At 53.1% G+C, this 25807-nt stretch overlaps 1 protein-coding gene across 6 annotated transcripts in view; it reads left to right on the forward strand.

The window, feature by feature from the left end:
* Positions 1-2830: 2830 nt before the first annotated feature.
* SYNE3 (spectrin repeat containing nuclear envelope family member 3) overlaps positions 2831-25807 on the forward strand; it is a 103781-nt gene continuing 80804 nt past the window's right edge. For 5 of the 6 annotated variants that reach the window (XR_014148305.1, XR_014148307.1, XR_014148308.1 and 2 more), the window contains exon 1: positions 2831-2913. The gene's annotated coding sequence lies outside the window, so the exon portion shown is untranslated. Of the gene's footprint in view, positions 2914-13700; positions 14637-25807 lie in introns of those variants that run through there. The other variant, XR_014148306.1, reaches the window with a different exon arrangement.

Consider the following 25807-nt stretch of genomic DNA (forward strand, 5'->3'; position numbering starts at 1 on the left):
GGGCCACTTCTGAAAGGGAGGCCTCAGGGCGGGGTTTCCTGTGCTCAATTCCAGAGATGCTGGAGGGGCTCTCTCCCCACCCCCCACCCCCATCCTTTGCCAGAATTTTCTTTCCAGAGCAGTTTTCGTTTCCACTCCTTTCTGTAGCCGTGGGTAATGCTGAAGACTGAAGACTGAGGTGAAGGCTTACAGCTTCCTAGCGGCAAACTGCCCCCTCTCCCTCATTGATTACTCAACATGTTCGCCTTCAGCGTGGACTACTTTGGAGTGGCAGAAGACTGGCACAGAATTAACAAAAAGTCACACCCTGTGCTTACGTCATGCTCGAGAAGAGCAACGGGAGAGCATCGTCACAAATCACCAAGCCCTGTAAAGATGAAGATAATATTAATGATGACAATAAATCTACTAATATCGGCATGTAAAATATTTTTTATCACGTATATTTTCCCCTATGGAATATTCTTGCTATGCCCACTTAAGAGATGAGAAAACCCAGGTTCTAAGAAGTCACATGGCTTGCTAGGTTTCACTCAGTGAAGGAGCAGAGCTGGGTCTGGAGTGTGGGTCTCGCAGCTTTGAGGTGGTGCTCTGTGCTGCATGAACTGGGAGTTGGGAGGGTCTGGGGGGGGGGAGGTCAGGGCATCTCTATGCACACCACCACCCTGTTCAGGAGACAGCCCCCTGGACACAGAATCATTGCACTGTGACCTCGACCTCTGGCAGTAGTCCTCTGTTTCTCACTCTCCATATCCCCAGGGACTCACACGTAGTAGGTGCTCAGGAAATATCTGATGAAAGACTGAATAGCTGTGTACTAGAACCTGTTGGGATCATGCTCTACCCAGAACAACTCACATGAGCGGGGTGCTCACACCACCAGGTGCAAAATCATTCAAGATGGATTCTTACTATTGAGCACATGTAACTGAAGAGGAAGCCAAAGATGAGTAATGAACAGAAAGTTGCCAACTCGAAGTTTGGCGCTGGAGCTTGAGCTCTTTGCCCCAACTGTGCCAAACCATCTCTCACTGCAGGAAGCTGACTTCTGATGGCCCGCTGCTTCACCTTACCAGCAGAGCTGGTGGGACCATCTTCCTCCTTGTGCAAAGCACCTGACCTCCGTGTGCCTTCGTTTCCATCCTAAGACAGACTAATGGAACTTTTCCTAACCCCCTGGAAGACCTTGGCAGAGATGTAATGAGGAGATACACATGAAAGCATTTGGAAGAACAAAGAGCGTTATCCAAGTGCCAAGTATCATAATAATTGGTCATTGCTGACTGCACCTTCAACTTGGCTGTTGTAACCCCAAGGCTTGTGACAGCACCTCAGATGGAGGCGGGATGATAATGAGAAACATAATAGGACACCTAGAACCGGTCAAGGGGAAGCGTGGGAGACGCCGTTCGTGGGCATCTCCTATGACCCTGTGGATAATTACAGCTTGATGAACAGAGTTCTGAGTTAGGAGGTGTGGCTGATACTGGCATTCTAACTCCAGCTAGGTCTACCCCAGTGTTACTTCTGGGCTGTGGCATTCTTCTGCTTTGCCCTCAGTTTGGAAAAGACACACACACACACACACACACCCATACACATGCATGCGCAGCATGCACACACACACACACTATTACTATCTGGTCCTGTTTTACAATTTAATCTTTGTCTTCGGCGCTGATTTGTTCAACAACTATGGATAGAGGACCAGATAAGCTCTCACTAAGAAACAAAAGAGGAAAACACCCTCTGGGAAGCGGTAGATCTGGGCCAGCTCCCTAACTCCTCAAGCTCAGCCTCCATGGTGTCATCTGCAAAATGGGCGTCACTGACACCTAAATCGTGAAGACTGGAGTCCCCATGGTACACAGTTCCACAAGTTGTGTCTTTAGCGACTCTCATTCCCATGCAGAGGAGACAGAACCAATCAGGCAAACATGTTGTAATTACTCTGACAAAGATCAAGGCTGGGGTGGAGAGACAGTTCAAAGAGCCAAAGGCAAGGAGGCAGATAAGATTCAGACATTCTGCTGCAAGGTTTAAGAGTTGGTGGAGTCGCTGATCGAGGTGAGAGGGTGTGTCATTTGGGTGGGAGTGTGGCGCTGGGAGAAAAGGGAGACACTTTCCGGGGGCCTTGCGTGGGTGGGAGGTCCAGATTATGCTTAGAATTCACATTCCTTGCGGCTCACGCACCGTCGCCCCCTCTCGGCATCCTGGGGGACTCCCTTCTGAGCCTGGGGCCCAGAGATCCCGCGCGCCGTGGCTCCAGGCACTCTGGGGTGGGAGGGACCGGATGGGGTGCCCCCACTGTCAGGCCAGCTGATAGGTGTCACTTCCTTCTTGGATTTCGCGCCTCAGGGGAGTGCCCTGGCTTTGGGCCCCGCCTCGGCTCTCGCGGGGGGGCAAGACCTGCGAGCCCCCTAGCCTTCTCCCCAAATCTGGACGCCCGAGGAACTCCCTCCCCGATCCAACTTTCCCCGGGGGAGAGGCAGCTCCGTATCATCCCCAAGGATGAGACCCCGGCCGAGGCAGGCAGGGGTCCGGGGATCCGGGCGGCTCCCGGGCCGGAGTGTGCAGCCCCGGGCGCGGGGCCGGGGGTGAGGATGGGGAGACCCCACGGCAGCGCTCCCTCCCTCGGAGGGGTCTGCGATTGGGCACCGGGGGGCTGGGGCAGTGCACCGGGGGCCTCGGCCGAGCGCGCGGAGCCGGGCGCGTCCTTGTCCAACCCTGCCCGGTGGCAGGGCCCGGGGGCGGCTCCCGCGGCAGGTCCCCGAGGGGACTGGGCGGGGCTGGGGGGCGAGTGTCCGGCCCCGCCCCGGCCCCGCCCCGCTCGGGAGCCGCCGGGGACGCAGGGAGGAGGGCGGCTGGGCCGGAGCAGCCCGCGGCGCCGTGCTCCTGCAAGCTCGGGACCGGGTAAGTGGCGCGGGACCGGGAGGCCGAGCTGGGGCCGTGAGGGTCGGGGCCGCAGCCCCCGGCCCAGCCCCGACGCGTCCCCCAGGGGTATGGGTCGCCGAAAGTCGAGGGGACCCGGGGAGGCGCGCCCGGCGCGGGGGCGGGGGCCCTGGCGTGACAGCTGCGGGCGGGCGGGCGGGTATTTTTAGTTTAAACCCAACCGTTCCCTTCCGCCTGCGAAGTCCCGGAGCCTTTCTGCTCCCCAAGCCTGGAGGCGCGGCCCCCCAGAAAAAGCCCCTAAGCCCTGGGCAGCGCGTCCCCGGCTGGGCGGGCGCCGCCTCCAATCTTCGCTCAGCCTCTGCTTGGGGCCAGAGGACCTGTCACCGCGGGCCGGCGCCGCCGCGTGTCCCGGGCCTGGGCAGTAAACGCGGGCGGGAATACCCCGTCCTGGCGACCACGCGCTCGCCTCGGAGTGCCCGCGACAGCCCAGAGCCCGCGCGCTGGGCGGGGGAGGTCGCCCCAGGCAGCTTCGGTTTCGTTCAGACGCCTCCTGGCTGTGCAGCCCTGGGCAAATCCCTCGGCCTCTCTGAGCCTCATTCCGCAACTCTCAAGGAGGGCGTAGGGAGGCCCAAGATCTCTTGCAGGACCTGAGCCAGCCCCAGATGGATGCTGACTCCCCTTAGGGTCTTGAGATCTTGACTCTAGACAGGGGACCTGGTGGAGGTAACCCAATGGTCAACCTAGGAGCCCGTGAGTGCCCCACCCTGCGCAGCCGACCTCTGCTTCAAAACTATAGGGCTGCAGTGGGGTGATAATCAATGTTATTTCTTCACTTTGGCCCAAAAGCTCTGGCCCAGGGCTGCCCTGGGACTTCCTCCTGGCTCCAGTGGAGGAGCCTGACATGCCCAGGAAGCATGCCCCATCCCAGGTGAGAGAGGGCAGGAGGAGACAGTGGGGAAAAGAGACGGTCCTCCCAGAAAAGGGAGCATGTCACAAAATCACTGCCCTTCTGAGCTTGGCGGGACAGCCTCCTTCATCCACCAAGAAGAGAGAAAGCAGGCCCCGAGACGGGGAGTGATTTGCCCAGAGCGGCACAACCAAGAACAGAAGCTGGCTCTCTCAAAGGGTCAGGCCCTGCCTCCTGCAGAGCCAACTGCCCCCAGGGGTCAGGAGCTGGGAGGCGGGAGGGACAGGCTGGTGCCAATGGGTTGTTTTGCTCTGTTTCCTGTAACCGTGCCCCAGCGAGGCTCTCTGACACGTGTGGGTCTGCACATTCCTCAAGCAGGACCGCACTGGGCTGCCGACAGTCACAGCTGTGCCAAGCCTGCTGGCCCCGGGGCGCCGTTTCCAGCTAGGGAGGCCCCTCTGAGGGCAGCTGGAGTGGGGGAGTGGGCTGGGAAGGCTTTATTTCTGGAACTCCTGTCTTGCTGGGGGTCCTGAGGAGGCCTGAGGATTTGCTGGTGGCCCTGCGGGGAGGATTGAGAATCCAGGCTCTGGTTTCTGCCTCAGGGTGCAGGCTGGCCCCCTGCAGGCACCCCGCTTCGGGGTGAGTTTGAACTCCTTCAGTCTCCGTGGGAACAACCAACCCTCTCTCCCAGCTGCTTTGCATGATCTGTAACCACTGCAGACCTGTCCTTGCCTGGGTGGCCGCTGGGCCTCGTGATGCCAAAACCTGGGGCCGGGACAGTTGGGGGACCCTGGCTTAGCTGCAGGGTGACCTCCGCTCTGGGGAGGTAAGACTGGACAGGTCCAGCACAACCCCCCTAAACACCCTGGAGCCCCTGAGAGCCAAGAGGGCGGTGGGGCCTCCCGTGTTGCCCAGCTGTTAAGAATGGGGGTGGCCACGTTCGACCACCTGGGTCCAGGCCAGCCTTGGCTGTGCAAAAGTCACTTCAGCTTTCAGAGCTTGGATCTTCTTCCACACGAGAGGGGGGGTAACCGTAGTGCCCCCATCTTGGGTGCTGTGAGCATTAAATGAGACGCTCCATGAAGAGCGTTTTATACGGGGCCAGACACAGCACATGCAAGCAGCTATCATAGTTTATGGTGATGGGGCCAGGGGCGGTAGGTGGGGGACACCTGAGTCCCCCCTGCCCAGCGCAGCTCTGCCCTTTCCTCTCTGCCTTGAATCCCCATGTCTGTCCAGTGGCAGGTGGCCCTGGAGCCTTTGCACCCCTGAAAGATGATCTTCGACCCAGGCAGAGAGATTTGAGAGGGGCCTGCCAGGGGACCCCATGTGTTTGTGGGCTCTTAGGAAGCATTTCCTGTCTCTCCTACGGCCCTGACGGCAGCCAATGCTGCCGCTGCTGACCCATTTACAGATGAGGAGACGGATGCAGAGGCCAGGAGCCGCAGAGTCAGGATTTGACCTCCAGGCTTTTGACTTGCTGCTCTTCGTTACACCCGGCTGCGTGTCTGTCTCAGAGGATAGAAGCACCATGTTATCCGCTGATCTTCAGGAGAACAGTATTGACGAGGCAGGATCCTGGTTATCTAAGACATTGGTATTTCCTGGAAAAGAATGGATTCTGGACTTTTTCTCCCTGTAACATCGAAACGTAGCTCAACAGGGCCGAGAGAGGAACCTGGGAGAAGGAGATGGAAGTTCTGGAATTGTCTGCTGACCCTCTCCGCCCCGCCAGGGGATGGAGATTTGCCTCAGGATTTGGGGACGGGGCTGAGCAGCTAGGAAGCAGCTGGGGGACCGTCCCAGCAGCCAAAGCCTCAGTTTGGTCATCTCTAAAATAGAGATAAGAGGCCCCCACACCTCCCTCTGGGGTTGCTGTGGGGGATAAATGAGACAATGGGGGACAAGGCTCAGCAGAATGCCCTGCAGGCTGGGGACACATCATAGGAGGAGTTACGGTGGTTTTATTATTACTAATCCTCCTAATGTAACTGTAACAATGTGCTGCGGGGTGCTCCTCTTGCCTGGATTTCTAGGCTGCAGACTCTGGGCAGGGAATCCTAGCATCTCCGAAATGGCTTTGAAAGGCTGGGCAGAGAGCTGCTAATTATGAAGCTCAAAACGCAAACACTAACCAGGCGTTGTTAAGCGTTGCATACATGGGAAGTAAAAAGCAATGGCAAAATGGGGGAAGTGAGCACCTTTAATGAGTCAGAGATGACCATTGTGGGGGTGTATGGGGGGTAAGAGGGGATTGGGAGGGTCATGGGGTCTGCGACAAAGGAATTCACCCTGTAAGTATCTGTAAGGATATGTATGTTTCCTGTGCGCCTCTCTACTTAGATCCTGTTCCACAGATTTAAGCAGGTTTTATAAAAGGCAAGGGAATGGTAACCCCAAATCGGGGTGGTTATCTTCGGTGGGGAAGAGGGCACAGGGTCAGGGAGGAGCCACCTCCACCCCCGGTGGCACCCATTATGTTCTGTTTCTTCTAGCTCATGGGTGCTATTTTAAAATATTTTTATGTTTCATCATTTACAAATCTCTGTTTCCATACACACACACATGCATATATTCCATTTTACATATCAAATCTTACATGCAGATAAAATTAAAAGGTAATATGAAATATGAAACATTTCACAAAGCCCTCTTAGGAAATCAGACTCTTGCCATGGATTCAGATGTTAATCTGGCTGGATTTAAGAAGTAAAACAAACACAAATCCTAGTGTGAGACAGACACATGGCTTCTTCTTCTGGAGAAATCATCTCCCTCTTCTGAAGTCATAACAGCCGGAAGATGGTGTGAACACGGCAATCTCAGGTTATCAACAGGAGTTTTTAAGGTCTCGGTGTAATGCTTTATGCTTTATGCTTTATGATTTATGCTCATAAATCAGAAAATCCTGAAATGTTTGAGCTGGGAGGAACCTCGGGTCACCTGGACCAACCTGCTGGTTTTATGGCTGGTAGAAGTGCCCCAGCCAAGGTCAGCATTAGGCACCTGGGCAGGGAAGACAGCTCACTCTGGGCTGCCACACCTGTGTGACTCTCATTGGGACACCACCTGCCACACCTCCATATTCGAGGCTAAACTAACGCGATCATTTTAATTTTAAAAAGTCAGAAAAAAACTACAATGTGCCGTGAGCACACACTTCCCGAACTTACATGAACACAAACATCATCAAAGGCCATACATAAGCTGTTTCCGCACTCCCCTTTGCTACAGAACCCTCCTGGGACAGCCCCTCATATTCCCCCCAGTCTTCATGGGGCACACTTGATCTACTTATAAGTTATCAAAACAACTTACTGCTCTGGGTATGGTTACCTCCATTTTTCAGTTGGGGAAACAGGTTCAGAGAGGTTGAATGCCTTGCCCCAAATCCCAGGGCAGGTAAGTGCTAGAGCAGGAGTCCCACCCCGAGGAAGAACTGAAAAGACAGGAAACTTTTTTGCGAGCGCTGTGTTGTGAACGCATCCTTCCCTCCCCAGAAGCTGCAATCCCCAGTGGCCCAGCCCAGCTGGTGGGTCATGGGGACATGCCCTGATCAAGCGTAGTTGGGTGGTGTCTGTCCACCTGTCAGATCGCAGAAGGTTCTGGAAGCTGACGGCTCTCACTGCCATGTCTTCCTCCTTATGACCGAGCAGGGCAGCGGGGTGCTGAGATTTGGGGAATCCATCGCATTTTTGGCCCTGGTGCTCTGAACGCTCACTTCAATTCCGGGCCACCTTCCTTCTGCCCAAATCACAGGTGTTCTTTGGGCCTTCCCTCTGCAGAGGCCAATGGGGCTCGAGGTGCCAGGGGATGTGTTCAGTGGTGGTTCTCCTGTTGTGCCCAGCCCGTGAGCTCACCTGCGCAGTGGAGCCCGGGGCCCGGTCCCCCTGCCCTGGGTCCTGGGGCCAGTTGCGACACCGTGACCCCATTTGTCATGTGCCTGATGGGGCTGGTGGTGCCTCCCCCCGGAGCAGGGCTAATGCACAAGCCAGGCAGCTTTCAGAGACTGGGAAACAAGCCCTCCCTGTATGTGCCCGCGGAGACTGTGTGTGCAGTGTTCGCGAAGGGTTTGGAAGTGACAGCTGCAGGAGAGTAAGAGCCAGCCTTGACTTCATCTCCTCTGAGCCTCTAATTTGACCCATGGGGAAACCTAGTCTCGGCTAGCGCAAGTGCCTGGCCCAGGTCTCTCTGGTGCCTCGAGGCCAATCTGGGATCTGAGATGGTGTCTTCTGGTCCCTGGCCAGTCCTCTTCCCTCGAAGCCACCTTCCCTAAAAGTCTGTTTCATCTACATTCATGCTGTAGCACCAGGCGGGCTGGGCGTGCGGTGTAGACAGACTTGTCTTCGGGCCTCATCACCAAGGCCTGCACAGAAGAGGTGGGCCCCTGGAGTCACTTGTTGAACTCTCATTAAGCCAAGACTTTTATTTGAGGCCTGGAAAGGGCTGAGCCCCTCCCAAGTGACATTTGCTGAAATAATACAGCAGGCTGACTCACTGGGGGTAGCCTCTTTCCTTGTTGTTTCAAAGAGCTGGCCCTTCTGTGATGATGGGAGGCACCGGCGGATCTCCAGGCACGCTGACCTTCACCTGGGCCAGTCTCGGCTTCCTGCCCTTCAGAATGGGAGTCTGAAATTAGGAGAGCTCGAAGGGGCCTCGGAGGAGATGTCTGGAGACTCTAAGTCTCCCGTTGCAATCTGCCCACCCTAGGAGAGGCCAGCTCACGTAAGCGGGTGAGTCCCTGCCTATCCCCTCCAAGGCTCCCCCGTGCTCTGAGGACTAAGTCCCAGGCCCCCAGGCTACCCGTCTGGCCTTTTGTGCTTTCTACCACCTGGGCTACCTCCTGGTCCCATGAGGCTACGAACCCGTCCTGGACTTCCCCACCTCCAGACCTGCCCTCCCATTGTGACTTCTGCCTCACTGTCCCCCTCCCCCAGATCCTCCCCACCAACACCTGCTAGATAGCTCTTCCTCCTAGAAGGCTTCCTCAGGCCACCATGCAGGGTTGGGGGTTTGTTTTCCTTTCCCAGTGTACTTTCCTTTTGGTGTTTAAATTTCAGGTTTTGTGTTTGAGTCCCCGAGGATTGGGACCTCCCTGAGGGCAGAGATACAGGGTTTTTCATTCCCTCGTTGTTGTTATTTAATTAAAAGGCTCTAACTTTAAAATCAGATCTTACAAATATAGGGGTGTTGATGCAACCCTAATGAGCACCCCCAACTGGAGTGGACAGGGCAGATCCTAGTGATTCCCAGGACACCGAGGAGAAAGATGGGCTCCAGAGTCATGACCCAAGGCTGGGGAGAGAAGGGACGCTGGTCACCTCCCTCTGTGGCCCTCTTTGGAGACTGTCCTCTTGGAGAGCTGTCCATTTTCCTGGGCTCTCTGGGGCCGGCGCTGGACCTGGAGCCTGTCTGGAATCTGACATCTCTTGGCCCCCCTGGAGCTCACATTTGACACTCATTCCCTCTCTGAGTCTCTCTTGCACTTATCACTACCTGAAATCACCCTACGTACGTATTTGCTCTTGAGCTTATCATCCATCTCCCCTGCTAGCACATCAACTCCATGAGGGCAAAGACTTTTTTTTCTGTCCCCAGAGCCTCGCCATGGTGGTAGGTGCTCAGTCCCTATTTATGGGATGAATGGAAGTAGAAACTGACAAGGAGCGCTGACGCCTGCTCCCCGCCCCACCACCCCAGGGCTCTGGCACACTTGATCGTGATGGCTAGCGTCTGCACAGCACTTAGGAGTGGCCATGCTACTCTGAATGCCTCCCTGGGTTTTCCCCCTCTCTATCCTCCCAACAGCTCCGGAGGCAGGCTCTGAGGGTCCCACTTTACGGAGACGTTCAGCAACCTGCCCTCGGCCACTTGGCAGCAGAGTTAGAATTTAGCTCCAACTATCTGACCCCACAGCTCATGCAGGGAACCGCCCGCCTTCACTGGCCTTTTCACGGTTCCATGCTGGGAGCGCGCTGGGCAGGACTCGGTGAGTCACACCAGAACTCAGGCCTCCTCCCCAAGCATCGAGTTCTTTCCCCGCAACCCCCAGTGTCTGTCACACTGACAGGCCGTTCCTCAGAGGAAATCCTTTCTGTGGGGCCAGTGTCACATGGGTCCAGGAATGCCACAGGTTTGGCAGAGCCGGGGCCCACCCTGGGGTGCCCCACCCTGACCACCCCGACCACACCCTTCCCTCCCGCGGGTCCCGGAGCTCCGCCTGCGGCTTGCTCACTCGCTGTTGAGAAGTGGGTGGCCACAAGCCGCCTGTTGTAGGCTGGATGTGAGCCAGTTGGGGTTGTCAGGTTAAATTCCTTTATTCGGGACTGGGCAGCAGTTTGGAGCCTGGCTTATGTAATTTGCATGTTTATCTGTTTGCTGATTTCACATTCAGCTTGGCTCAGAAATACTTGTAGAAAATGGATTTGTAAAAAATTCCATCTGTGGCATCTCTTGTCCCCATTTGCTTCTAGGTAAAACCACCTGAATGCCTGAGTGGGTGGGGGGGGAGGGTAGATGCTCCCAGCAGTCTTTGCTTGTTCGTGTGCTCCTTTGGCGAGGCGAGGGGGTGGCCCCGCAAGTCCCTACACTTGTCCCCTCTAGGTAGCAGCGGGGTTTGTCATGCAGGCCCCTCGCTGGAGCCACTTTGCTGGGGGAGCCAGAGAGGCACGTGTTTGTGGCTGGGATGTAGCCCTTAGGCTCTGGAAGCCCTGTGCCTTGGGCAACCGCCTTCCTTCAGCATGCTGACGTCAGCTGAGCTGGACAGGGGAGGAAGGCTCCAGAAGCACGTCTGTGCCCCGTGGTTCGAACGAGCCTGGTGGGTGAGTGCAATCTTGGCAAGTCACATCACCTGCATGGGCCAGGCCAATTCACCTGCTCCCGGGGCTGGTCACACCTTCCCTGCCATAGGGTCACAGGTGGATGAGGGAGTCCCAGCTGCAGGTGAGCGCTTGGTCTCAGCTGCTCTGAGCACTCCCTCTTTTCCCGGGGTGCTCCCTAGCTGGGGAGGTGAGTCCGGTGGCAGCGTGGCTCATGTGCAAGGGAGCTGGCCACTTCTGCCTGCCTCCGCCCCGGCACTCCCAGTGGTTGGATCCACACGGCTGCTGGTGAGCTAGCCCTCGGCTCAGGTGCTCTTGGCTGGGGCCCATGCTCCGGCCGGTCCCAGGGGCGCGATGGGCAGAGCCTGCCCCTCCTTGGGAAGACTCTTATTGGGGTATAGGGTGCAGACTGTGTATCTTGATCACTCATTTCCCTCCCAGGCTCCCGGCCATCCCTAATGGCCAGAGTGACTTTTTTTCTTTTAGAGAATGGCCTATGGGAAAAAGTCAGTGTCACCCCACTGGGCCCTCGGGTCTTATCCCAGCCCGGGATCCTCGGTACAGTGTGAGGGTGTAAACGAGGTCTGAGGTCTGAGTTTGGACTGGGGGCTACTGGTCACAGACAGGATGAGTGTGGTGGCATGTGCTCAGAGCAGGGGGTGACAGTCGTTCCTTTCTCCATCTTCCTCTCTATCTTCCCTTTGACTTTTCCCCTTTATCCTTCTGGTTATGCAATGTTTTCCTAATCACCTGGGCTTCACTTTAGGCCAGTGTAGGAATCTCTGGACCTCAGGCTGCTTGTCTGTGTTTTTTAAAAGCTCCCTGGGTAGTCCTGCTGCACAGGGCTGGTTGAGAACCCCTGGGTTCTGTCTCCGGGGGCACCTGTCTGGCTCTGATGCTGGCCCATTCCTAACTAGGAGCAGGCCTCGGGCACAAGCTAGCAAGAGCTTCAGATGGAGTTAAGTAAATGGTTTATATGCACAGTGTTTATCCCTTATGATGTTCTGCACACGGTAATCGATCCTCACTCTGGTTTTCTATTTGAGGTAAAGATAAAAATTCTCCTTTTAAAAGAAATTTAAGTGTAAGTGGGGAGAATTAAAAAAAAACACTAATGAGAAAAAATAATAAAACCAGGCATCCCTAGATGTGGCCAAAATCACAGATGTGATGCCCAGATGTCCAAAGTGTGTAAAAACTGTAACTGGGTGACCTCAAAGGGCACCCCCAGGCCCCACGTCCTGATGGACCCGGGAGGTGCTCACCATGGATGGCCTAATAAAACGGACAGATAGCCCAGACTGTTCACACCAGCTGCCTGGACCCAGAGGAAACAGGGTTAGCAGATTCGGGGGCGATGGTACATGAGGTGTCCCCCTCTTGCTTTACTCAGTGACCCACCCCCCCAAACAGGCCAGCTGGTTCTCTCTGTTGCAGTGGGTCTCCACCTCTCCTGGATCATAGTGGCAGCTGGGAAGCCCCCTGGGCAGCACTCGGGGCTTCCCCCCCACACTCCCCGCCGCCCTCCCCCCCCCACCGGAGACATTGCTGCATAAACCCAGTGAATGCAAAGTTACCAGGATCTGACTCCATAGGACTCAGGCACCCGCCCTGGCACATGGGCGAATCAGGTCATGGGGGACTAGCAGTGCTGGCCCCAGGCCTTGACTTCTCAGATGGAGGAGGGCCCTCACCCTCGCCCCCAGTGCTTACACTATCCGGAAGGGACATAGAAACGGAACTTCAGGTGAACAGACCCTGCCTGGCCCCAGCCTGCTTTTCCTGCCTGTGTCTGGGGGGAGCCACCTGTTGCCACTGGCGAGCTGGCCCCTGTGCCTTCCTTTCCTGATTGTGTGAGGTTCCTGTTGTCTTTTAACTGGTCAGCCCACTCTGGGTATCAGGGACTGCAGACTTCTTGCCGAAAGGAATAGTATGGAGTCTTCTCATTTCCAGACCTCTCAGGAATGCTGTGCTGATCTGTGGGGGTGGGGTGAGGTATTTCTCTTGAGCTGATAAATAGCATCGGCAAACCTTTTCTGTGACGGGACAGATAGTAACTATCTTTGCCTTATGGGCCTCACAGACTCTGTTGTGATTTATCCAGTTCTTCTGTTGTATGTCACCCTGCTGTGGCTGCAGGCCAGTAGCTTGGCTTACGGATGCTGGAATTAAGAGTTTCCTGTCATTTGTACCTATCGTAAAGTATTACTCTTTCAGTTTTTCCTGCAACCATTTATTTTTTTATTTTTAAAGATTTTATTTACTTAGAGAGAGAGAGAGCATGAGCAGCGGGGAGGGGCAGGCAGAGAGAGAAGCAGACACCCTGTTGAGCAAGGAGCCCCATGCGGGGCTCGATCCCAGGACCCCGGGATCATGACCTGAGCCGAAGGCAGATGCTTAACTGACTGAGCCACTGAGGCACCCCTTCCCAACCATTTAAAAACAGAATCATCATTCTGTGTACTGGAAAGCTGTGTACTGGAACACGCAATGGGTCATGGTTTGCAGGCCCCTGTTCTAGAAGCCCCCGCTGCAGGGGAGGGTGGGTCTTGCAGATTGGAGCAAGTTGTTCTAATCATTTCAGTTCTGAAAACTAGTTCTGAAATAGGTCCCGATCTTTTAAGCCTGCTGCTTAAAATAGAACCGTGGGTCTGTGACTTAGTTCCCGCATTCAGCTAAACCTTAAGTCTAGTGACGAGGAGGAGAGGAACCTGGAGGGAGAAAACTTGTCCTGTGCTGGCTGTGCAACCTTGGGCAGGTGGCTCAGCTTCTCTGAGCCTCGCTTCTTCCATCTGGAGAGGCAAGAATAGTGGGACCTACCACGTCAATGGAATGATCAATGCAAGGCTTAACACATACCGGGCACATGGCACAACTCTGCAGGAAGGTCAGCTATGTCCTCTCCCCTCTGCAATGAGTTCAGGAGCACAGGTGGATGGGAGTACTTTTTTCCTTCAGCCAGCAGCCCTGCACAGTAGATCTTGGCACTTTATGGAGAAGGAGGCCCAGAGAATTACAGAGCTTGTCCAAGGTCACAGCTGATAATAAATAGATCTAGATCTATTTATTTATATATTTATATATATATATATTTATTTATAGAGTAGATCTAGAAGACTGTGTAACTCGAAGGACCTAGCTCTTTCCATGCAATGTCCTTGCAGGGGACCAGAGGGGGGTTAAATCTAATTCAGCTATGTACTTGCTGAGCTGTTAATGTAATCAGCATCTTTCCTTTTACAGTCAGGCTCTTGTAACTCCTCTGTGCTGTGCCTCAAGTTCTTTGGGGGACGAGCATCATTTGGGAGACCTCACGGACTTCTAGCAGCTGTGGGGGGCTCCAGGCTGAGGGTTTTCTGTAAATATCTTAGGGGGGCAACTTTGTCGTTCTGCAGAGAGCTCTAGTTTAGAAGTCCCAGCCTGGAAACAGGCATCTGGGGAAGTCTTTAAGTTTATCGGACCCTCTTGGGCAAGAACATCTGTGGTGTCTGAGTCTCTGCGGGGTTAGTGGAGAAGGCTCTAGAAGGTTCTAGAAGACTGGATTCGGGGTAGCTGCATTTGAAGAATGGAATCATCGGGGTCTTAGGAAACATACTGGCGGTGAGTTCCTAACCGGTGTTAGGCCTTGGTTTTCCCTTCTGTAAAATGGGGACGGAAATGTCATTAGTGGCCTGTTGCCTGAGCACGTGTCTGTGGGGCGCCTGCAGTGGGCCTTGCTCTGAATGCACAAAAGAAGGCTGGGGAGGAAGCCTGGCCTTGGATTATGGAGGCCTCTGGAGATAAAGCCCAGGCAAGGGAGACCGTGGCAGGATCGGTGCATCTGGGCCAGCCGCGGTTAGGCTCCGGGCTGGGTTTCCTGCACCCCTTGCTCTTGTCTGAAGGCTTCATCAGAGAAGCCGGGACACCCGGACATTGGACTCGCCGGTCAGCTGCCCCGTCCGTAACCTGGAGCATCTCCTGCTTGGTTACCTGAGGACAAGCGGCCTGGACCCAGGCTGCTGGAAACCCAGCCCCCACCTGTGAGTGGCCGAGAGGTTGGGGTGGGGACAGGGGTGTCAGGAGTGGGGGGAAGGGGTCTTGGGAGAGAAAGAAAGATGGACACAGGTGTGACCAACTGTCCCCAGTGTGTCCTAGATGGAGGGGTTTCTTGGGATACAGGACTTGCAGGGCAGAAACAGGGAAAGTCTGGGGCAAACTGGAGCAATCGGTCCCCCTTGGTCAGTCGGTCACGCCACCCTGACTGCGGCATTGGGCAGTCTGGGTCATGGCTGGGCGGTGTGGGAGGAGTCAGCTCTCCCCTGAGCATCAGGGTCTGCTCAGAGCCCCTGTGCATGAGGAATCACCAACTCTGCTGTCTCCTGGGTCTGTGGGTGCATGACGGGAGAAACCAGCCCCACCCCCACCCGCCACCCCTGCAGGTCCGGGTCCCAGAGCACAGAGCGTTTCGGAAATGCCATAGGGTGAATGGCTGGGGGTTGAGGGTCTCCACCACGCTGGGGCAAATGACTCAGATGCTCGTTCATGCTTTGCCACCTTGCATATGCTGTTTCCCGTCCCTTGGGCGCCACCTCTGTGACTCATCCATCCCTTGGCCCCTCACAAGCAGTGTCTCCCACCCCCACTGTGTCCCTCTGAGCTGAATCTCACTCAGCTCCCTAACTGGCCTTCTATGTTTCTGCATCTTTCTCCCCATACACTGCGAGCTCCTCAAGGGAAGGTCCCCACTGTAGTGTTTCCTCTGCTGCACTTGACACCTGGAGGCCCTGTAAAGGTTTCTTGAAGGAATGAATGACACTGAACACGTAGAGCAGAGTCATGCATTCCTTGCTGAGGACCTCCTGTGTGCCAGACGCTGTCCCAGGAAGTGGGCTGGGAGCGGTGGGCATGACTAGCGGAGTCTCTGCGCTGATGGAACGTGCATTCTAGAAAGATCTAGAATCCTCTAGATTCAACAAGCAGGCAATAACTGCACAGACCATATCAGAAGGTCACATATGCTCTGAAGGAAATGCAAAGAAGAAGGGAAGTCACTGAGCCCCTGCCAATTGCCAACAGGCTGGGAATGGAGGGGGCGGCTGATGGTTCAGGCCTAGCACATGCGGTACCTTCCCATGGAGGCAGAAAGAAGGTACCTTCCCCTGGGTGGTGGCGGCCCTCCTGTGCCGTGCTGTCAACTCAGGGTTGGTGGCATGTGGACCCTCAGTCCCTTCAAGGAAATCTGTAAAAGCCAGCATTGTGTGAGGCAGGGGAGAAAACATATTTGGGAAAGTCAGATGGTGTCCTGTGCCTCGTGCGGGAGCTGAGTGTGTGTCTGCTCCTCTCCTCAGCGTGGGAGTACCAAGTACCAGGCTCACATGCTGGCCACACTTCTCCCCCCTTCCCCACCCCCCCGCCGCCGCTGGGTGGGTGACCTTGCCAGGGCAACAGCAAGAAGGGACATGGGCTCCCAAAGGGACTGGTGGCAAGAACCCAGGTGCCCAGGCTTTTCCAGGAGGAAAGGGATCAGTCTCGCTCCAGCCCCAGGCAGGGGACTGCCAGGGAGAGGGCCAAGGGGGATACGGAGGGTGACAGCGTCATCAGCTGCCATGGGTTGCCCCTGACAGTGGAGTGCTATCCCCTGGGGCTGACGGGGTGCTCAAGCCTAGACACAGGGCCCTCCAGGAGGGGTGAAGGACCACAGCGCCCTGAGACTGGGAAACACGCCGCTCCCCTGGGCCCCAGAGGATGGCTTCGACCCGGTGCTGAGGTCCGGGCAATTCGGGTGGCACTTCTTAGTCTACGAGGATGTCACTCTGGGGGTAACACCCTCACGCTGAGACGCCAGAGCACCGAGGAACAGAAGTCAGTCCACAAGCCAGGTGCCCTTGGCTTCCCACAGACACATCCTAAACCTGGCATCTTGAAGCCCTGGCAGGAACAGGCATGAGCTAATTATAATCAGCACAGCCTGTGAACAGTTGACCTTGGACTCCAGAGAGGTGAAGGTTCCCTGGAGGGAATGTCTCCAGAGTGCTCTGAGGCTTGCAAATACAAGGCAGGTGTTAACAATACAGGGTGTGGACTCTTCTCTATAGTCCGGTGGATATCTCCTTGCAGCTTCAGCAGAACGGGGACGATTTTAAACCTCTTGGACTCTGCTAAGAGGAGAGAAGAAGGCAGCAAGATTACTTGCTGTGTGACCTTGGGCAGGTTAGGTAACCCCTCTGAATCTTGACTTCCTTATAAAAAAAAGCCAATCATTCCTGCTGTGGGTCTGAGAGTAGGTGAGAGACCTCAATGAGCTGAATGTGTATAAACACCCAACGCAGTGCCTGACACCTAGTAGGTATTTAGCAATGTTAGTTCCCAGCCCTCTACCCATTGAAAAATCCCAGAGGGCTTCCTGGAGGCAGTGATGGGTAAATGGAGCCAGGGAAAGAAGAGCATAGAGGGGAGAAGCCTAGGGAGCTCCTGTTGCTGGGAAGGAAGTGGGACGTGGTGGAAGGTAAGGCTGCCGAGATAAATGGAGAAGGACTTTAGCTGTCCTGTTAAGATTGAGGATTTTCTCAGGGGATACGGAGCACTGAAGGGTTAAAGTCAGGAAGGCCCTGACCCTGAGCCCTTGCATGCCCTCTTCTGCGGAGAAGAGAGGACTCAGGTCCCTCTGCCTCCTGCAAGACAGGCAGGCTTCTGGGGCACCTGGGTGGCTCAGTCGGTTAAGCGTCTGCCTTCGGCTCACGTCATGATCCCAGGGTCCTGGGATCGAGTCCCGAGTCCATCGGGCTCCCCGCTCATCGGAGGGCCTGCTAGCCTGCTTCTCCTTCTCCCTCTGCCCTTCCCCCTTGCTTGTGCTCTCTCTCACTTTCTCTCAAAAAAAAAAAAAGAAAAAAGAAAAAAAAGACTAGCAGGCTTCTGGGGGAGGAGTTGAAGCACTCCGGTGCCTAAGGCTTGGGAACCAGGCACGGCCTTGGCTCTGCAGGGCCAAGGGTCTCCCCAGGGTTCAGTGAGCACAGCCCCCAGCGCTCCCTCCCTCCAAGAACTCCCATCTGGAATGAACACTGCCTTCCTTGGGCTGTTCATCCCACAGCTGGGAGGTGCCTTTTCTTAATTGAAAAGTGATGTTCAGGTTGTTCTGTTTTCTAAACCAAACCTGAAAACCTCGGGAGGGCATTTTTCTTACCTGGAAAGAATGCCGGGCTTTCTAACCTGCCTTGTTCTTGGTGATGACACACGCCCAGGGTCAGTGGGATCTGGCCCACGTGGGTCCCTGTGGGTCCTGGTGGGTCTGAGAGGCAAGCCCTACTGTGCCCCAGGCTCAGTGCCGGGCTTTTGTGTGCTTGTTGATGCTGTTGTGATCCTCACTTTGTAACTGAGGAACGGAGAGGTTAATAAACTTGCCCAAGGTCACACAGCAAACAGATGGAGCAGCCAGGTTCAGTCCCAGAGTGGCCATACTTCAAAGTCTCTACCTTTTCTGTGCAGCATAATGTGATTGCTGGGCTTAATACTCATTTGAACTTGTTTTGAAAGTCTAACAGAACCGCGAAATCTCTTAATGTGTTATTAGAGTGTGTTACATTAAAGCCCTTTAATTTTTTTTTTAAACTGTGACTACCACCTTAAGGGGATCGAATTTTAACAATGTACCTGTGATTCCACTGCTGAAAGAGAACCCCTTGTCTTTTTCCATATTCCTTTCAATCTTTATCTTTTTTTTTTTTTTTTGACACAGCTGTTGCATAATTTACCAGCAGGAGTCGGCAAACTACAGCCCCCTGGCCAAATGCCACTTGTTTTTATAAACAAAGCTGCTGGATCACAGCCATGCCGGTGGTTTACACATTGCCCTTGACTGTGTTCACACCACAACTGCAGATCTGAGTAGTTGTGACAGACACCATATGGCTGGAATACTCCCCGATCCTTTCCAGAAAAAGTTTGCCAACCCCTCTTCCAGAATGCACGGAGTCTTTCAGCATGCCCTTCCTCCTGTTAGCTACAGCATTATGCCACGGTGTGAACCATCACATTGTTTCATTGTGAACGAACCAGAATATTCCATGAAATGATATCACACACTTTTCTCCATCATTTCCTCTTTGCTGGACTGTTATATCGCATCTTTGCTTTTGTTTTGTTTTGTTTTTCCTCCTTTCCTCATCTGTCAATTTATTATGTATTTAAAACACTTACATAACACCTGCTGTTTACCTGCGCTGTTCTAAGCATTTTACCGATAGAACTCACTTTATTCTCAGATCAGCAATAGGAAGTTCATATTATTATTACCCCCTTTTTAAAGATTTTTAAAAATTTATTTATTTTAGAGAGAGAGAGAGCAAGCAGGGAGAGCGGAGAGGGGTAGAGGGAGAAGGAGAATCTCAAGCAGACTCCACGCTGAGTGCGGAGCCCGATGCCGGACTTGATCTCATGACGCTGAGATCACGACCTAAGCTGAAATCAAGAGTCGGCGGCTTAACCAACTGTGCCACCCCGGCGCCCCCTTACTCCCATTTATAGACGAGAAAGTGAAGTCAGAGAAGTTAAATCCACTTGGCTTAGGTCTGAATCTGCTTAGCAGGCTAGCTCCGGAAGCTTAGCAACTTTTAGGAAGTATCCAGAAGAGGCAGGCCTTTGTGACTGGGTGTGAGTGGGGGTCTAGGGCAGTGACTCATCAGGATGAGCCCTGCCCTGCACTCCCTGCCCAGCCCAGCTGCCCCACATCACCCAGGTGTGGCTATTCTCTGGTCTTCCTTGTCACAAGCCAGGCAGCTAGGGCCCTGTGACCACACGCTTTGTTTCTCTGTGGAAAGGGGGGTTCGCCGCCAATGCTGAAGAGTAAGAAAAGGCAGGGCCAAGAAAAGGATGTGTCGCGGTTAGGAAAATACCACGTGGGTGATAACAGCAAGAGTAGATCAGGGACTCCGCTTTGTGGCCAGAGAGGTCCCGGGCTTGCTCAGTTGTTAAGTAAGTGATAAATTTGCAAATTCTCTAGTCAAACTGAGAACACTACCACCAAAAATGCAATGTAACTGTCCAGCAAAACAGAAACGGCTAAGGATGGTTTGTGACATCCACCCGTGGAATGTTCTGGGTCACTTACAATGAGAACTGTTAATGGTTAACACCATGGGTGGTGTGTGGCAGGCTTGGTGTTAGTCTTCCCCGAGTCAGGGGGCCTTATGAGACCTGCAGACCTCACCAGGAGGATAGGCAGGCCCAAAAGGCGACATGACATTTCCAGGCTCACAGAGCCCTCGTGGCCCACCCCTGAGGGTCTCGGGGGACTGATTAAAATCCCTGGTTCACAGAGACATTCTGAAAGGTGAATTCAGTGAGGGCTCCCCACAGGATGTGTGAACTGGTGAATTGCAAAAGGTCTCAGGCTGAGAAACGCCGTGTTATAGAGATGGGGGGTGGGAGGGAGACCATGGGAGAACGCTGGATGCCATGCCCGTCTTCCAGAAGCGAGAAGGGAGACTGAGTTGGCAGGCCACCCAAGGGTGCAGGACCTGGTCGGTTCGCTTCCTCTCTGTGATCTTCACGCCAACCGACAACCACAGCGTCTGGTGCAGAGTAGAGGCATTGAAACAAGATTTGCCATTAAAGGCGCCGAGCCTCTCCCAGGCTTTGGAACGGAGGGAAGGCAGGCCCCGTGTGGTTCTCACTTAGAAGATGAAATGAGCCCAACCCAAACCTCTGCCTGCTCACTCGGGGTCCTTTGAGAGCCTGCCCTTCTTCTTTCCCTGGCCTGTCTGGGTGGAATGAGAAGGCACAAGGCGGGGGAAGTTAAGAGCTGGTTTTTCTCAGCCTTCAGTTTCTGGAACCCCCGGCCCAAGGCCCCCCACAGCTGCGACTGGTGTCCTGTCTGGCCTGCTTGATTTTGAGCCGTACACCCAGGAGACCCACTGGGGAGGCATCACCAGGCCCATCAGCGGTAACCTCAAGCTATGCAGGCCTCTCGGGCTCGTCTCCATCTCAGCCGCGCTCACCATGTGGGGCTGGCCTCGGCCGGGCGCCTTGTCAGTCTGAGCTGCTGGGGTTCACCCCCGAGCTTGCGTGTGCCTCTGCAGTCAGTCGGGTGTGTGATGGGAAATCCTGTTCTGACTCAAAAAGGAACCCCCCTTCTCTTGCCTTCCTGACTCACTTCCTCATTTTGCTGACCATTCTGCAGCGTGGCATGGATGCTGGGGCCGATAGGCCTGAGCTTGCTCCCAACTCTGTGCCTCGGCAGCTGTCTGACCTGGGCGGGACAGTTGGTCCCTCTGAGCCTCAGGTTCCCCATCTGTAAAGGGGCGCAGTCACTCCTGCCTTGGTGTCGGTGGATACGGGATGCACAGCATCTGCCCCATGCCTTGGCACACAGCAGGGGGCCTCCCATGTAGGAACTTTTGCTCACATTTCCCCCAACCCACAGGAGCCTCCTTTGGCATCCAAAGGTCAAGCTCCATGGTAAACTTGACACCCACCCAGGGCAATTGTAGGCCACAGATGAGCCTGAGGTGAGGACAGTAGAGCAGGCCGACACCTGTTACCCACCAAACAGCGTTGGCCACAGTGCGTGGCCGGGTGCTTTGGTGGCTGAGGGCCAACTATCTCCCAACTACTATCTCTGGGCAGGCCGTGCGACTTCTCCATCTCAGTGTCTTCATCTATAAACTGGAACTGGATACTGAGACCCAACTCTCAAGTATAACAAAATATTTTTATGATTAACTCAGCAAAACCTGTTGCATCGAGTAACTTCTCACAGGGAGGGTTTGTTCCTCCCAGGAATTCCCAGTACCGAGGGATGTGTCCTTGAGTTGCAAACCCTGGCAAGCCCATTGGAATGCTTCCCAGGGCCTCACTCTGCTCCTCTGAGTTTGCTCAGCCCATCGGGCTGCCTTCAGCCCCTGTTTGGGGTGGCAGAGTTTGCTTTCTGTTTGTTCCATTGTGGGATGTGAAAGTTTCATGCCACTCATATAATGTCCGTAAGCCTGCTTTGCATGCTGGCGTGGTGTCAGGTTCTCAGAAGCAGTCTGGCCCAAGGGGCTGGCTAGGCTGCAGCTCTGGAGTCCAACAGACCCAGGTTCAAATCCCATCTGTGCTTCTTGGGCAACAGTAGTGACCAGTTCGGAGATTTTATTTTATTTTATTTTTTTATTTTTTAAAGATTTTATTTATTTATTCATGATAGAGAGAGAGAGAAACAGGGAGAAGCAGGCTCCCAAGGAGCAGGGAGCCCGATGCGGGACTCGATCCCAGGACCCTGGGATCATGACCTGAGCCGAAGGCAGATGCTTAACCATCTGAGCCACCCAGGCGCCCCGATTTTATTTTATTTTTGAGAGAGAGCGTGTGCGAGAGAGTGAGTGGGGAGAGGGACAGAGGGAGAGAGAGAATCTTAAGCAGGCTCCACGCTTACTGTGAAGCCCAACACGGGGCTCGACCCCACAACCCTGAGATCATGACCTGAGCCAAAATCAAGTCGGTCACTTCACCAACTGAGCTATCCAGGTGCCCCTGAGAGTTTAAAGTCAAGTTATTTCACCTCTCTGAGACTCAGTTTCCTTATCTTTGCAGTAGGGACTATCATAACAACCTTCAAAGTTATCTTAAGGATCAGGTGAGGTCATGCATGCCCGGAGAGGGAGGGGCATGTTGACTGGCACCTAATGTGGGCTCAGTGGATGGAAGGTACAGGTTCACCATTTTGAAAAAGATCTCCAGCAGCCCCTTAGCTCCTCCCATATGGGCATACCACTGGTAAGGTGCAGGGTTTGGATCCCTGGAGGGAAGAACTTTCTTCTCCCCTGAGCTATGTAAAAAGAGGATGGGCTGCCTGGAAGAGGTAGTGAGCCACCCATCACTGGAGGTGTGCAAGGGTCTTGGAGGTCTTTTGATGGGCATATTTTTAAGAAAATTCAAGCAAAAATGGGTGCTTAATCAAGGTCTTTTTGATTGGCCCTCTTAGTTTTTGGATGCTGATTGTTTCTTAACAAAACAGCTTTATTGAGATAAAATTCACAACATACAGCTCACCCACTTAAAGTATACGATTTGATGACTTTTAGTACATTCACAGAGCTGTACAAACATTACTGCAATCATTTTTAGAACATTTTTATTACCCTAAGAGGAAACCTGCACCACCCGCATCCTCCTCCATGTCTATAGATTTGCCTGTTCTAAACATTTCATATAAGTGGAATCATGTGGTATGTGGTCCTTTGTGATTGGTTTCTTTCATAGCATCATGTTTTCAAGGGGCATTTATATCACGGCTTCATGATTGCTTCGTTCCTTTTTCTTGCTGAATAATATTCCATGGTATGGATATAACACATTTTATTTACCCATTCATAAGTTGATGGGCGTATTGGTTGTTTCTGCTTTTTTGGAAGTCAGATGATCTTGGATTTGACTCCTTATCTCCCAACTTTTGTGTGCACATTTTCATGTGGGGACATGTTGTAATTTCTCTTGGGTAGATATCTAGGGATTGTTGGGTCCTCTGGTAACTATGTGTTCAATCATTTAAGGAACCGCCACGCTGTTTTTCAAAGTGGCTGCACCATTGTATATCCTCACCAGCAATGTATGAGGGTTCCACTTTTTCCACATCTTCGAACATACTTTGTTATTATTATTTTTTTAAATTTTTTTTTTTTTTTATTTATTCATGAAAGTCAGAGAGAGAGAGAGAGGCAGAGGGAGAAGCAGGCTCCCCGCCTAGCAGGGAGCCCGATGCGGGACTCAATCCCAGGACCCTGGGATCATGACCTGAGCCGAAGGCAGACGCTCAACCAGCTGAGCCACCCAGGCGCCCCATACTTTGTTATTATTTATCTTTTTGATTCTAAGCATCCTAATGAGTGTGAAGTGGTTTCTCATTTTGGTTTTAATTTGCATTTCCCTGATCGCTAATGATGTTGAACATCTTTCAGTGTGCTTATTGGCTATTTGTATATACATCTTCTTTGAAGAAATGTCATTCAGATCTGTTGCCCATTTTATAATTGGGTTTTTGTCTTTCTAGATATAAGTCCCTTAATCGGATAAATAATTTGCAAAATTTCTTTCATCCTGTGGGGTTTTCTCTTCGCTTTCTTGATGGTGTCCTTTGAGGCACAAAAGTTTATAATTTTGATAAAGTCCAATTTATCTAATTTTCTTTTGTTGCTTGTGCTTTTGGCGTCACATCTAAGATAACATGCCTAGTCCTAGGCCAGGAAGATTTATGCTTATGTTTCCTTCTAAGAGTTTTATAATCTGGCTTTTTGCAATTTGACCTTTGATCTATTTTGAGTTACTTTTTGTCTGTGGTGTGAGGTAGGGATCCAAGTTCTATCTTTTGCATGTAGATATCAAGTTGTCCCAACACCATTTGTTGAAAAGACTCTTCTCTTCTCATTGAATTGTCTTGACACCCTTGTTGAAATTAACTGTAACTATGATAGCTAATTGTTTCTTTATCAGTGGGTCAATTTGAAGAAATGTGCATTACGTAGAAGGTGTTTATACCAAGATAAATCCTGGCCATAGCTCTGCCATTGAGCGGGATCTTGGGTGGGTCTCTTTCTAGCTATAAGCCTCAGTCTCCCCATCTATAGAATGGCCCAGCTAGCTAAGAGGATTCCTAAAAAGTGGTCCAGTTGTTACATACTGAGACTCAGGGAGGTCTGTGCAGAATCTTTCATTGGCTCCTTGGGGTAACCCATCATCCTGTGAGCTCGGCCCTGCAGCCTGAGATCTGGAGCCAGTCTCAAATCTGAGGGCAGTTTCAGTGACTCCCTGGCCCGGGTTGGCCCCATGAAAGCCAGCCTGCCTTCCTGAGAACATCGATGTTGTGCTCAGTTAGTAAGCAGCACTGCCATCCTCCATGCTAGCGATGCTCCAGGCCTGTGTGTACTGAGCAGATGAGACATGGCCTCCACCCTCGAGGGCGACAGGGTAATGGGAAGGTAGGCGCATCAACAACAATCATGGAGCCAGTGGGGCGAGCTGGTGGGTGCTGTGTACCGGGGGCTGCAGGTGCGGGGGCAGCTGGTAAGGCCATGGGCCTGGCCCAAATGCCAATACTTGTGCTAAGAAGTATCTGGAGAATGTTAGGTTGAGCTGTACAGGACATCCACGGTCTTGCATCCACCACCTAGCTGCGGCTGTTACTTTACTGACACCTTTGGCTTTCCAACCTTCCCTAACACACCAGCCAGGTAGTACGGACCACTTGTCCACAGGTAAAGTGCTCTGGTTAAGGGGAAGAAGCCTCTGGAGCCAGTCAGCCAAACTGTCAAAGTTCCATTTCCAGCTTTGCATGCTTTGGGAAAAGTTATTTAAGATCTCTGTGCTTTGTTTCCTTATCTATAACAGGGGGCTGATAATAGCATCTCCTTTGTAGGGTACAGTGCAGAGAGCTAGCTCTTAGGAAGGTCTCCAGCTCTGACAGGTTGGAGTTGTGGGTTGGAACAATGTAGCATTTGCTCCAGCAAGCTAGGCGGGCTTCACAATGGCTTGTTATAGCCCATGGCTCTTGCATGTTGTGACCTGGCAACAAAGTAAAATTAGCCTTTCCGTCTCCAGCACAGAAGATGATCATTATAGTCCTGTGCATTTGGATAGAGCGGGGCTTCTTGGCCACAGATAATTCCCTTACTAAGAGTGATTCTGTTGGAAAAAGTCCCAAGGTGAATCGGATGTGCCCTTTCCCTTCGTGACAACCTTCTAGTTTAAAGCCCAGAGAGGATGGAAGTCAGGTGGCGACTATTGCTTCCACTTTACCAACAAGGAGACTGAGTTTGGGAGCTGGTTGGTGGCAGTCTGCACAGGAACCTGGGTCTCCTAATCCCATTCTGGGGCCCACGTGGCCTGAGAGAAGGCTCTGATACTGGGTTAGCAGAGTCGCTGATGTCCCCCCTCCCACATCCCTGCCTTTCTCCAATTTTCCCTGAACCTGCAGCATGTGTCCATCAAGGACCAGTACAGCCAGAGAGATGCTCCTTCTGGTTCCATACTTCTTCCTTTTAGTGAAAAAAGAACTGAGCTAATAATTATCAAGTACCTACTAAGTGCCAGTGGGAGTAAATATTATTCTTTATAATTTCCAGATTTACCTATCTGTTCACAAATATTCGTAGCACCTGCTGTGTGTCAATGTCTATCCCCGGTACCTTGATCAAGAGAGCAGTGATCAAGACAGGCAAGGGCCAGGCTCAGATATGCAAGTTCA

Source organism: Leptonychotes weddellii, chromosome 9, assembly GCF_054177405.1.
Source record: "Leptonychotes weddellii isolate Sample4059 chromosome 9, ASM5417740v2, whole genome shotgun sequence".
NCBI lineage: Eukaryota > Metazoa > Chordata > Mammalia > Carnivora > Phocidae > Leptonychotes > Leptonychotes weddellii.